Raw genomic sequence first — 13629 nt, 5'->3', positions numbered from 1 at the left:
CTCTCAAGCATCGGTAGGTATACGCTTAAACTTTAATTTCTCAGCTTTAATTCCATTCCTCGTTACATTGCACGCGTTAGAAATGAATCAGATTATCACAGTCTCGATTATTTTCTTGTCCAAAAATTGCATATGAAAGCTTCGCTTCTTTCATAAATGTAAAAAGAGCAAAGATCCTTAGCCCTCTGACTAGGGAAATCTCGTCACTGGAATTTCCACTTCCTGAACTTAATTTTTTGTCGAACTTCAATTTCCAAAAACGTGGTTCCTTTCCTCCTACCAGTAAGTGGCGTTACAGTGACATATTCAGGGACTGAAACTAGTCCAATTGAAATTAATTTGTTGCCAATATTGTGGACATAGCGTGAGATTAAGAATTCCAACATAGCTGACATCAAAAAACAAAAACTACACGAAGACTTGCGATACAGTCTCGTTTCCTCGTGTAACGCTGCTTATACAGAAGATCCCCCAATTTCTAATTAACCGTAGCTTCTTCTATCTGATTATATTTCCATCCTATTAAGAAATAATTAAGAAGAATTGGAATTGCATCATCCAACAGGTGAACCAAGTTGAACCAGAAAGCGCCATGAAGAACAAGCTGTTTAGTGCGACATGTATGGCCAGCATTCTATTTGCCATCCTTCTCATCCAATTTTCGATAACTTTATCGAATTCTGAACCTGTTGTGCGCGGCGTGGTGTCAGAGGAGCGGATGGGCAAAGACAACATTCCAGTTGCCAGAGACTTTATCAAACTGAGTAACCAAACCACTACCACGCCAAAATGTCCACCTGACCGTCCAGTATTTATCAGTGGACATTGCAGGGCAGTTTTTTAACTCGCCATTATCCAGTTAATAAGGTTTCTACGTTTCAAGATTCCGCGAAATCAATTACATTTGTCTCTGTTTCTGTTTGCCTTTCGTCGCTTCGTCGATGATATGCAGTGAACGTTACTCACTTGCTTATTGATTGTGCATATCTATGTAGTAGTATATTTATATATATATATATATTTGTACTATATATATATATATCTATATATCTGTACTATATATATATACCTATATGTAGTCCGTAATAAAGGGAGTAAAGGTTGCATTTAACGTGTCATGATTTATCAGCCTATTTAATTTACTTGTTTTATTTACCTGTTTAATTTATCGACGTGTTTAAATATACGCGGAAATATTTAAAAGAGCCACGAGAGGATATTTATGGTCGTACAATCGAATATAATTGTTGAGGTTACTAGATGTGTAAACAGGGAAACGTGTGGGTAAATTGTAAAGTGGAAAATATATTTTAACCCCTTAACCTACAACCACGGGCATAGCCCGTAGTACGATGATCGAGCCAAATATAATATACAGGGTGGTTGGTAACTGGTGGTACAAGCGGAAAGGGGGTGATTCTACGCGAAAAAAGAAGTGGAAAATATAGAATAACAATTTTTCGTTCGAGGCTTTGTTTTCGAGAAAATCGACTTTGAATTTTCGGTCGGTACGCGTGCACTTTATCGCGTCTCGTTATAACGGATCTCACTGTAGATCGTTGTCTCGATGGAAAAATTAAAAAAAAATTTTTATTCCATATTTTCGACTTCTTTTTTCGCGTAGAATTTCCCCTTGTACCACTAATTACCAACCACCCTGTATAATAGCTTGTTTACGTTTTCCGCTCAAAATTCTCGAACGTAAATCGTAGGTTGGGGGTTAATACAGAAGTGTAGGTACAAGTAGCAATATAATTTTGAGCTGGTCCAGATCCGCACGCTAGTGTGACGTCAATCCACATTAGAGGCCAGACGTGTGCAAGTACTCACCGCGTACCCTCAATAGCCTCAAGGACGCACCATATACTTAAACTTAGTTTTAATTTAAATTTAAATTTAAATTTAAATTTTATTATAAAATTTAATATAAAATTTAAATTCAATTTAAATTTAATTTAAATTTTAGTTTATTAACCCTGTAAGTGTTATTGGTATATGGATGGTCCTTGGAACAGTCCTTAGGTTTATTATACGTTCGTACAAATTACGGAGGAAAAGCGGGAATTTACCTAACGGGAAAGCTGATTTTCCCCATGAACAGTGTCGCCTACGAGCCACGTTCGTAGGAGGCTTCCTCCTCCTATCTTCGTTTATTAACGTGGGCTATAATCAATTGGCATCGCGGATCGTTAGCCTCACTTTTCCCAACGAAAAGTGTGAACAACGAATCCGCGTTGTTAGCTCAAAGGGCACACCCACACCGAGCTTTCCTCCGTAAAAATACGAGAACCACTTCGGCACTGAAACTACAAACTCTCGTCAGTCGACATCTCTCAGATCAGTCACGTAAACTGTGCTTATAAAGTTGTGTTATTTAATAAAGTTCGATAGAAAAGGAATATAAAGTTATGCTACGGCTCAACCTTCTTGTCTTTGAAGCCTAAGGCTTAATTTTACGTGACAGCTTCAGGGTTTTCAGTCATATGGGGTAACACTGTTAGCGCGCGGATCGGCACCAGCTCAAATTATATTGCTTCTTGCACTTAAACTTCTGTATTGAAATATATTTTCTACTTTACAATTTATGCACGCGTTCCTCCGTTCATACGTCTAATAAACCTCAACACATATCATTCATTGTTCCAATAGATCCATTCTTAAGACTTGCAGTACAATAATGAACAGAGTTCTACCTGGAAAATATTAATGACAACATGTGGAACGATGCTTGAGACTAACAGGCGAGAGACGAAAACTGTCCTATTGTAACTCTAGGAATGTCGACTTATATATAGGCGATTCTTGGACACGTTATATCCGATTTACGCGAAGCAGTCGCTGATAAACGATTTTCAAACCACGGACAGCGGTCACGAATTCGAGATTACGCTAATCGCTTCCTTGCAATGTATTTACGCAATTTGCCAGAGTTCGAATTTTGTTGCGAACGCTACATAAAAGAGGTAAATGTTTGACAGAAGAAGGGTTAAAAAATATTTGCAACTTCGAGCTTGAATCTCCAAGTGCATTTGGGAAAAACAGGCAGCACGTGTTTCGTACCAGCGATTTATACAACACACGATATATTTTGATATGATTTAGATATATTTAACAGATTAATTTAATAATTGGATAATTTAGAATGTATCTAAATACATTAAAATATATTTTCATACATTGTATTATATTAATTAGATACATTTTAATTACTAAATATATTTAGATATATTTCAAAGTATTTAGATACATTAAAATATATTTTCATACATTATATTATATTATTATTATATTATATATTATGTTATATAATATAAATAAGTATTGAAATTATATATTAAATATTATCATATATTATATGTATATATCCTATCATATTAATATATTAAAGATATTAAAATACTCTACAAATACCCCAATATGATAGCAATATCGCAAAAGGGAACATTTTATATTAATGGGACTGTCTGTGCAATGCTTTAAGATTCCATCGGGTGGAAGAAATCGCAGCGAGTTGCGTGAACGTATTTGCGAGAAAGCGATTAGTGCAATCTGGAATTCGTGACTGTTGTCCATGGTCAGAAAATTGTTTATCAGCGACTGGTTCGCGTAGCTCGGATACAACGTGTCCGAAAACCACCTATAAATTGAAATTGGTATAGATAGAAACGAACAGTTGCTCTGAGCCTGCCACTGAAAATTAGTTAATCTCGAGTTAGTAGTCAACATTTCGTCAGTGCTATTTTACAGGTACGATTCTATTCGTTATGACCACTTACAAAACGAATTAGATTATTTTTGAACGAATTGCAATAGTAGCTGATGAGCTTTCCGAAAGAGAAACATCAAACCTAACGTACAAATGCAAAGAATATCGATCGGCTGATATTTTTGTTCATTTTCCAAATATAAAAGGAACAAAGTTCTTCGATCTGTCGACTATGAAAAATGATTTAACTCGCTCTAATTTACATGCTCGTTTAATAAAACAGCAATTTTCAACAATATCATCTTATCCTTCTTGGAAGTGAATGGTATTATGTTTAAGATTGATCTGCCTTTCTTAATTCTTAATTCTATGAATATACGCTATAGCACACTTTCAGACGATTTAATTATCAATTCGAACATAGATGTCTCCAATTTACCTAATTCGCTGTTTTGTCAGATGAGTGATTTTTCCAGACAGTTTCTCAACTCGTAGTTGGAGATAATTTCTCCAATCGCATCGTTTTTGCATCTTGCTAAGAGATAATAAATCTGAATTGCATTTACATTCAACAGGTGCATCAACTTCCGGAAAGTATCATGAATTGGCTGATAAGTGGAACACGCGCGATCGGTCTTTTCTACATCTTCCTGCTGGTGCAGTCATTTTTGGTTACTTCGTCGAATTCTGAACCTGACGCGATTTCTATGATGTCACGCAAGGCTGCAGTCACTGGTCCAGCTGCTAGAATCCGCTCTCGAAAAGTTATAAAGTCAACCTTGTGTCGCAAGAAACATTAAGATTCCTCAAATTTATATGACTGACACGCATATCTTTGTTCCTGCTCCTCCTCTTTTTGATCATCGACTTTCGCTTTGAATCTTGAGGAGCACTGACGTTGCAAGATTCAAAGGACGTCGATTGCTAATTGGTCGATTATTAGCTCACTGATTTTCTGTATTCAGAATCCCGTTCCTTGTCAATCGAATTACAAAGAATGCAATAAACGAGATAACGCAAACATTGAATTCCTTTCGATTTAGTTATAAACTCCACTTACAATATTTTTACAACTACGCAAATTCAGTCTCCTCACTGACTTACAGATGAATGTGCTTGGAATATACGATATATCAAAAGCAACAAATATTTTGATACGATCGAGCTTAGGTTCCAACTATATCGAAATATAAGACACAGAGTATGTGGAACGAGTTACAATTATGCTAAGCCACGCAAACGTATCCATGACAGACCGAGAAGAATTTCAATATTTGAGTATGGAATTTACTTCTTTTTACCATTTTGCTACCAGAAAGTCTGCTTAAGATCATCTAACGATTTTTGCGACCAACCGAAATCCGTGGAAGTTTCGTCAATTCCCTTTGTAGCGTTAAACAAACTATCGTCATAATTTAATCGTCTTTTCTCGCTTCAGAGAAACGTAACGCGAGTAGATCCACGTGGAGCAGATGCGCAATGAAAGCGAAGGTACAGAGCGTTCGGAAGCTTCAGTGAGCGAAAATGAAAAGAATTTTTCAGTCACGAAATATACGAAGATTTTCAATTAAACGATCTTCCAGAATGCGAGATGAATTTTCTGCATTTGACAACGCTGTCGATGTAAACACGCAACATATTTGTCCAATATTTTAAGACTTTGCCACTTGGAGGAAACGCGACATATTGCGTGAATATACAGCGGCTCGCATTAACATTAGGATACTCTGTGAAATAGAATAAATTTCTGAATGTAAGATCAAACGATCTGAGTTTCTTTGAGAAGCTACAGTTAGTCGACTGGACGACGTTGAAAGAAGTTTCGAAAAGATCGCGAAAAAAATGGCGAAGGTCGCTTTTCACGTCTATTTTATCTGACTCCGTAATGAAAATTTTAACAGTACGTTCTGTGCATTTATGTCTGCTATATACACGCTAAAGATTTAATCGAAATCGTTCGGTGCGGAAGCGGGCAATCGTCGAAAGATACAAAAATCTTTTAAACTTGTCACAGGGAAAGGCGGAAAGCGGCGAGAAGCTGCGATTCGCACAATTTTTCACCTTTTGTAGCTCGCAGCAACGTTAATGCCAAAATTATTTTGCATTAAAGAGTGTTCGAATATTAATATGAGCCGCTGCTTGTCGCAAGCAAACGATCAAGGTAATCGCGAATTTACGACTCTGATTCGAATTGAAAAATTGTTTACGAGCGATTGTTCCGCGTAGCTCGGATATAGCGCGTTGGAAAACCACCTATAAATAGGAATTCGCCTAGGTTCAATCAAACAGTTGCTTGGAGCCTCAGAGAATCCTCAATCGGTAGGTATACGCTTAAACTTTAGTTTCTCAGCTTTAATTCCATTCCTCGTTACATTGCACGCGTTAGAAATGAATCAGATTATCACAGTCTCGATTATTTTCTTGTCCAAAAATTGCATACGAAAGCTTCGCTAATTTCATAAATGTAAAAAGAGCAAAGATCCTTAGCCCTCTGATTAGGGAAATCTCGTCACTCGAATTTCCAATTTCTTGAGCGTAATTCTTTGTCGAACTCCAATTTCCAAAAACGTGGTTCCTTTCTTCCTACCAATAAGTGGCGTTACAGTGACATATTCAGGGACTGAAACTAGTCCAATTGAAATTAATTTGTTGGCAATTTTCTGGACATAGTGTGGCAGGTTCAGTGTCACTGAAATTATCAAGTCAAACGGCAAATATATATAAGAAATTTCAGCTATTGCAAATTCAGAAACTCGAGCCAACTTGCAAGAAGCGCCATGGCAAACTGGTTCAGAGGAATAATTCGTTTAAGCAACGTTCTCTTCGTCATCGTTCTTATCCAACTTTTGGTGGTTTCTTCATATTCCGAGGCTGTCGACGACAATATGCAACTAGGGGAAGCACGGAGTATTATCGTACCGCGCAAGAGATGTCCACCTGGTCAGGTGAAGAGTCCAAGGGGATGCGTACCCTCGTAAGTTCACTGTTCGAACGTTTACAACTTTCTTACTCTTCCCGTGCTCTAATTTTTATTGCGATTAACATTCGCGCATCGTAACTACATTCGTTTCTACCATACTTTTATCGAATTGATTATTTTTCGAATATATTGAAAGTTGGTAGAAGGACAAGTGTTTTTTATTTAACTCGCATAACTTTTCTCCCCAACAATTAAACATTCTACCATTAGAATAATAATTCGATTAACCGATGAACGAAACAAATGTTAGCGATTAGTAACTCTGAAAATTAAAACACAAGTTAATTAAAATTGCGCTTAAACTGCTGTTACTGAATTTCTCTATGTTCCAGTGGGCCCAGCGGATAAACTCGAAGCAAGAGGAACTGGATTCGACAAAGCGATGAATGTACTTGCTATATTTTATATGCTATAAGAATTCTGCTTCATGTTTCAATTTGAATAAATGGAATATACAAAACACTCGACGTCTCCTCCGTTCAATTTGCCATTCGCCGTAAATTCCAATCGATTTCAATCCAAGAATCTGCGCCACCTGCTTATGGCTGGTCGTTGACGCGCAAAACAAGCGAACGCGATTCTTTACGACATCGACGAATGGTATAGTCGTGGCGAATTATTCTGGAAGAGCTGGTACGATGATCAATACGCGATACGAAGGATAATCCCAAACGAGTCGCTGCGATTTTTCATTGCGACTGTGAAAACACGCCGACTTGCTTATTATTTACCAACGCTATCTTTATCACTTGTTTATCGAGTTATACCGTTGGCGAACGTTAGAAAAATAACGAAGCGAATGCAGGAGGCCGGCGCAAAGGGACAGCCAACTGTTTACGAATCTAATCTCATTTCTCATAGAATAAATACGGTTTATAGGTCAGGTGCGTTGTTCATTTCAGCTACCTGGTAACGTATTCGCTTCGTCAATCGGATCATCTTTCGCGTAATCGTAAACCGGTGAAACTTCTTTTGCAATTCCAACTATCCAGACAGACTTCTGCCGGTTTCTTAGAAATTCGTAGTATCGCTAACGCGATAGTAAGTACCGATCGCGTTGCTAACGTTAGTGTGACAGAAATAGCGCGGAACAATTAGAGACGACATTATCGTGATCGGAATGTCAGCAATTGAAATCGCCCTGATCGTAAAATACAAACGTTTTCGAGTATTTTCGACGAAGGAGTGGCAATGTTTCGCGTTACGACGAGTATACTCGTCATGCGTGAAAAATAGTTACAATTTACCGTTTAAATTGCGATTTAGTACTTTGATTTAATCGCAAAGTAAACCAGTCGTTTCATTGCAATTTAATTGTACACTATAACAGCTACACGTGCTCTGCGTTCGACGAATATACTCGTCGTCGTTTACTTTCTGCCACACATTTTAGGCTCGCACTTTTCGATCGGATCGCAACGGCTCGATCGACATGTCATTTTCCATCGCTTGTATCTTCCTCGTGATTATCGTATCGTCAACGTACGGTTCCCTGAGACAAGATAGCAGCAGTACGTGGATAATTTATGCACGACAATTTCTCTAACATTTACACATCATAAGAATTGTATCGTTCAATGGTAGCACGTAAAATACACGTAAGAAGCTTCCTAACTTTGTCGATCTTTAGATCTCACGTTGAGACTGGAAATAAGGATCGAATGCATTCTCGAAATACCCAAATTTGACGATTGTTACAACTGTTACATAGTAGCTCCATAGTAGATCATTTGGCAAGATGCAGAACTATATGGTAAGTCCCCTGCCATATTTTCCAATAGCTTTTTATTTATTTATCCACGTCCTTCTTCGCGTACTTTCCGATTAACGCCACATCGGCACATTTGACGAGTTAGATTTAAAAACATTTAAAAAACATTTAAATACATTTAAACAAATTTAAATAAATTTAAAAACATTTATCCGTGTTACATAGGCCGAGCTATCGTTTAACATGACCGCCTCAATTATTCTCGTGGCGAATAAAAATGTTTTGCCATGGATGATACGACCTCGAGAGACTTTCAACTTGACATCTGACTATTTCCGAGTTTTTCATTTTTCAAGTAAGCTAAGTATAATTCATTCCGTAACTAGCACCATAAAACATATTTCTCTTCATTTCTCTTCTTTTTTTTTCCCCTTATCGTCACCCATTTACCGCTACATCCTGTTAGCGAAGCTGAAATTAAACGAAATTCAAAATACTCGGCAAACGAGTAAAGTAAGAGGAAACTGCGTGTACATGCAAAAATAAAAATTGCCTTCTCACGGGAATATTGCGGTTAGAAGTTGAATATAAAAAAAGCAAAACGCTCGAATTACGTTCTTCATTCGTCGGTGATCAGTCGTGCGGCTGTTTTCCTATTCAGCGCTGTGTATCGTGGGCCTCTTAAGCATCTCGTTAAATAGCTCGTGGACTTTTGATTTAAGGACGGTTGATCGCAAAGGCTACATAGCGAAGAACAGCAAGAATCGTTCGGTGGATCGGAATTTACAAGAAAAATCTTGCAGAAATTCCAAGATTATATCGATCCACCTCTCAAAAAAGTATCATGAAGAATCGATCGTTTCACGTATCGTGTCCGATCGTTGCGTTTTTCGTTCTTCTTGTCGCGCGACTGTCACTAACGTCGTCCACTGCTCGCACGATCGACGATAAATTGGAAAAATACTCCTCTCGGCAAGAGGACGCCACTCCATTATTTGCACTGTCAGAAATCAGAAATCGATCGGCCAAACGTTACACGGCGGAAGATCAGCATCGAACGAACGGGATGAATACCTTGGTAACGGACGTCGATAACGTGCAATCGTCGGAGAATGGAGATTCCTATAAGAAGAAAACTAATCGGGTCGGAAAAATGAAGGATCGTTGGATTCGACGAAAGAAGCACCTAATCGGTATGTCTCGTTTGTTTCGTGGTTTCAAGTGTCCCAGAGGTACGCTGAAGGATCATCGGGGAAAATGCAGAAAACCTTACCTGTAGTACATTTCACGATGTTAATTTTATATTTGGAATATTCGACGTAATCGCAGTTATTTTACTTTCGACGATTAATCTGCGGATTCGCGAACTCGCCGAGTTGCTACAAATTTTCTAATTGTTTGTTCGTCGATTAATAACAAGAGGAATTTCTAACCATTTTGTGTTTAAAAAATTTTTCTGCCTATAAATGTTCTTAAAAATTTTATCAAAATGTATGGTATGGACATATTCCGAGTTTTGCAGATTCTGTAAATAACATCGAACTTGCACGTAAGAAATGTATACGCATAGGCAAATGCATCGTGCTACTTTAACCTTGTATTCTTTAAAAACATCACAGGAATATAAACAATTTATCTACAGTTTCTGACGGTTTTGTTTTTTAATTTTTGTGGCTATAAATGTTCTTAGAAATTTTATCAAAGTGTATGGTATTCGATCATAGAAATTTTACTTTCGACTATTTGTCTAAAAATCGATCGACACATCCCGTGTTTTGCAGATTCTGTAAATAACATCGAACTTACACGTAAATTCGTCGTGCTACTTCAACTTTGTATTCTTTAAAAACATCAGAGAAATATAAGCAACTTGTCTACAGTTTCTGGCAATTTTCTCTCGTTCACCTATTGCACGATCTTCGTACAAATTCTTCGCCTCGTCTGAAGCGATCGTAATGGATTTAACAATTAAATATCCCACGACCACGATGATTAACGATATCACGACGGTTGTGAGATTGATTGATTGATTGGTTGTGAGGTATTAAAAATATTTCATTAAAATTTTAGATACTTTATATTGTTCGGAATTATCGCGCTATTTCTCGCGTAACGACGATAAAGGAAAATGATCTCTGCCGTGATTTTTGTCGACTAATTATCAGTTCTATGAGCGCAGACCCTTTCAGGATGTAAATAGGTAACCTTGAAGAACAAGCGTAATTTTTTATCTCAGTCCTTTCCAAACTGTTTGCTAACGTTTTAAGCCGCGCGATAACGGGAAAGCTGATCAATCAATCGGTTCACTCTTTTTACAAATTTCCCCGGCGATCGAACTCGCTAGTTAACTGATATCTCTGCGAACACCATAAACTCGATTTATCAGGCGAAAATATGTCTCTTCTAAACGCTACAACTTATTGTTCCGAAGATAGGCGCCGATAAGTCTACTGCTTTTTTATTTCTTCCATTTTATATTTTCATTATATGCAAGTTTCTAATTGGCCTGAGTAACTGGCTGGAGGTGGTTCGACAGACGTTGAAGAGGGGATTTGCGGCGTTATAAATTATTTTGCGAACCTTGCAAGGTAGGTTTCCTCATTTTTCTGCCTATGGTAACCCGCTGTCGACGAAATATTTGCAACGCTTCTTGCACTACACGGTAAGTCTTCTGTTCAGCTGCGAGTCTTTCGCTACTTGAAACTTAAACCTCTGGCACTCGGACGATGCGTTGAAAAATATGACAGATTTTCTAATTTTCTTCTCATTTTCAATCGTACAATTTTGCACGTCTCATACGAGTTATATTTCCCTACGTCTTCTACATTTCGTTTGGTAACGCGTTAGCAACGCTGATATCGCTTGTTATCACTGCACCGGATATTCTTTCAGTACAGCTGCGTTCAACGAGTCTCAGCAACTTTCTAAGTACAATGAGAAATTGGTGCAGCGATATGCCATTTTGGACGAGTAGTTTCTTCATTTTTATAATTCTGTCGGCAACGACGTTAACGTTATCGAAATGCGAGACGATGGACGAGCCAAATATATCGGCGTCTCCGGGAATTAAGATGCGATCGGACAAGGAAGTCAACTTTAGGTATATAATCAATCCGCCTCTATTCAAATGTCCCAAACATCAGAAAAGGGATCACTTGGGAAAGTGCAGAGACATCCTTGTAAGTATGCTGTTACACCTTCTGGCATTTACGTCAGCTTTGGATAAATTACAGAAGAAAAGTGAACTCGAATAAAGTTTAGATAATTAGTTGATTACAATTAAGTAAAGTTTATTCGAACCGAAAGATAAAAACTAAGTTCGATCGCTTTATTGCGTTTGATTCGGACTTGACGTAGACGAACTAGCTTTATTTCGTGTTTAGAGCAGGTGAATAGGTTTAGAGCGAATAATTTTGTATTTTATTTAACTCTCTGCAATAAGGTGACTAGTTTCAACGTTAAGTATCCAATGAAATATCTTTCATACGTGTACTTGAGCTGTGTGCGATCCGACAAAATTATTTTACCAAGATATTTCCTTTGAAAATTGCTTGAATTTCCATTAAGTACGATCTTAAGTGCGATAAGTCTGCGAGCTTGCGGACTTGTTTCACGAGACATTTATTCGAATATAAAATATCGTTTGAAACGTATAAACGTTTTAAAGTAACAGCCAAGTAGAACAAGACGAAATAGTCGTTGTTTGGGTGTTTCGTTTAAAACAATATTTTATATATTTTGTTTTTTAATAAACTGTCCGATCGTTGATCATATTGATAATTATAATAACACTGACTTCAAACGCATCGTTTTTTATCTACGTATATAAATAAATGACGTTACGACATTCATTAAAAATAGTTGGATATGCAAAGTACAGAAAAGTACCAAGAAATGCGGAGAACAAACGAAAGCATTTAATGTATCGAATTAATTTCATTCATTTTGCGCTCGTTTTAGACCAACTCTTATAACAAACACTTTATAGTCCAACGCGTATAACAAACACTAGTTCCATAAAATTTCCTCGCAATTTGTAACATTAATTTCATATTTTCTTTTCACATTTCAGTGGAGTTCTTAAAAACGGCTTCCAACTACAAAAATCGTGGATCTACTTGCGATAATTTTCACCTTACGAGTATTCTCCTCTCTCTTACGTTTGTAGCTACGACGAAATAAATCATTTTGAAAACAACATACGTCCAATGCTTGTTTCCTTCGCGCTGCTAATCGTTTACAAGTTTTCTGTTCGATGATGATACACGCCGATCGCGATGAAAATTCGCGCAGGCGTTCGCTGCAGCTACACGTAACAATTTATCAGCTCGTTTTGCGCTTTAAAGGGAGAAATTAACCCTTTTTATTATTTTTTAAGTATTTATTAATCGACGAAAGATGCGAAGGAAGCAGAAGTCGTGGGAAGGATTTTTCGGAAAAATCGCTTGTCCGCGAACATCGCGTAAAAAGATTCGATTTACGTGAAATGGCTGGGATAAAAGGGACGATCTGTCCCTTAGGATAAAGGCAGGCCCCTCAGGTAGCTGCGATCAACGCTTACGCGATGTTTCATCATGAAAATCGGCGCGTGCACGTGGAAAATATTTTCCACGATATGTCATCAAGGAAACTGAAAAAATCGTGGAAAACACGATTAGAAGATTAGTAAATAAAACACAGACAGTAAACAGAAATGTCGATTATGAGTGTACGCTACTTCCGGATTTTTATTTTTCATTTTTTATGCGAGATGCAACTACAAAACAAAAAAAATCTCATATCTATTTCATTTTTTTCCCGATTTCCAATGCTTCCGAGCAACTGGTAAACAGCGTGAAGTCGTTTCCTAGCGATAGCGAGGAGTCACGAGTTTGTTCAAGTTTGTTACCGTACGCGTAAAACGTTCCTTTTATTTCCCGACCACGCTCCGTCAAGAACAAAAAGTTATCATCGCTTTGAAGTTGTTTTACGGTTTCGTTTCACAGTTTTGTCTTCGTCTTTTCGAATATTTTACGTTCATTCGGTTGCCCTCGGATGCACTTGGAATATTTGTCCATAGCTTCTCCGCAGTTTTCGCGCTGATTACAAAATGCTCTTCCGTTCTCAACATTCCCAACCGTAAAACGCCGGTTTCGATCAACCGGTTGGCTGTTGCGACCTCTGCGAAAAGTCTGAAAAGCGCGCGCGGAAAATGTGTGGCGAAAAGTAAGCGATGACGAGTATACTCGTCAA

The 13629-nt window shown here is 37.7% G+C and overlaps 1 protein-coding gene and 1 long non-coding RNA gene across 12 annotated transcripts in view; one reads left to right on the top strand and one right to left on the bottom strand.

Annotated features, from left to right (window-relative positions):
- Window positions 1–13629, bottom strand: part of LOC126874906 (neurexin-1) — a 598322-nt gene that overhangs the window by 73293 nt on the left and 511400 nt on the right. The gene's annotated exons all lie outside the window — the stretch shown is intronic.
- On the top strand, window positions 10537–12589 carry LOC126874926 (uncharacterized). The gene is made up of 3 exons (XR_007693118.1): window positions 10537–11059; window positions 11295–11576; window positions 12470–12589. It is a non-coding gene; the product is annotated as an uncharacterized LOC126874926 (long non-coding RNA).

Source organism: Bombus huntii, chromosome 17 (assembly GCF_024542735.1).
Source record: "Bombus huntii isolate Logan2020A chromosome 17, iyBomHunt1.1, whole genome shotgun sequence".
Lineage (NCBI taxonomy): Eukaryota > Metazoa > Arthropoda > Insecta > Hymenoptera > Apidae > Bombus > Bombus huntii.
Note: the sequence above shows the minus strand (reverse complement) of the source record. Positions and strands in the feature narration are given on the sequence as shown.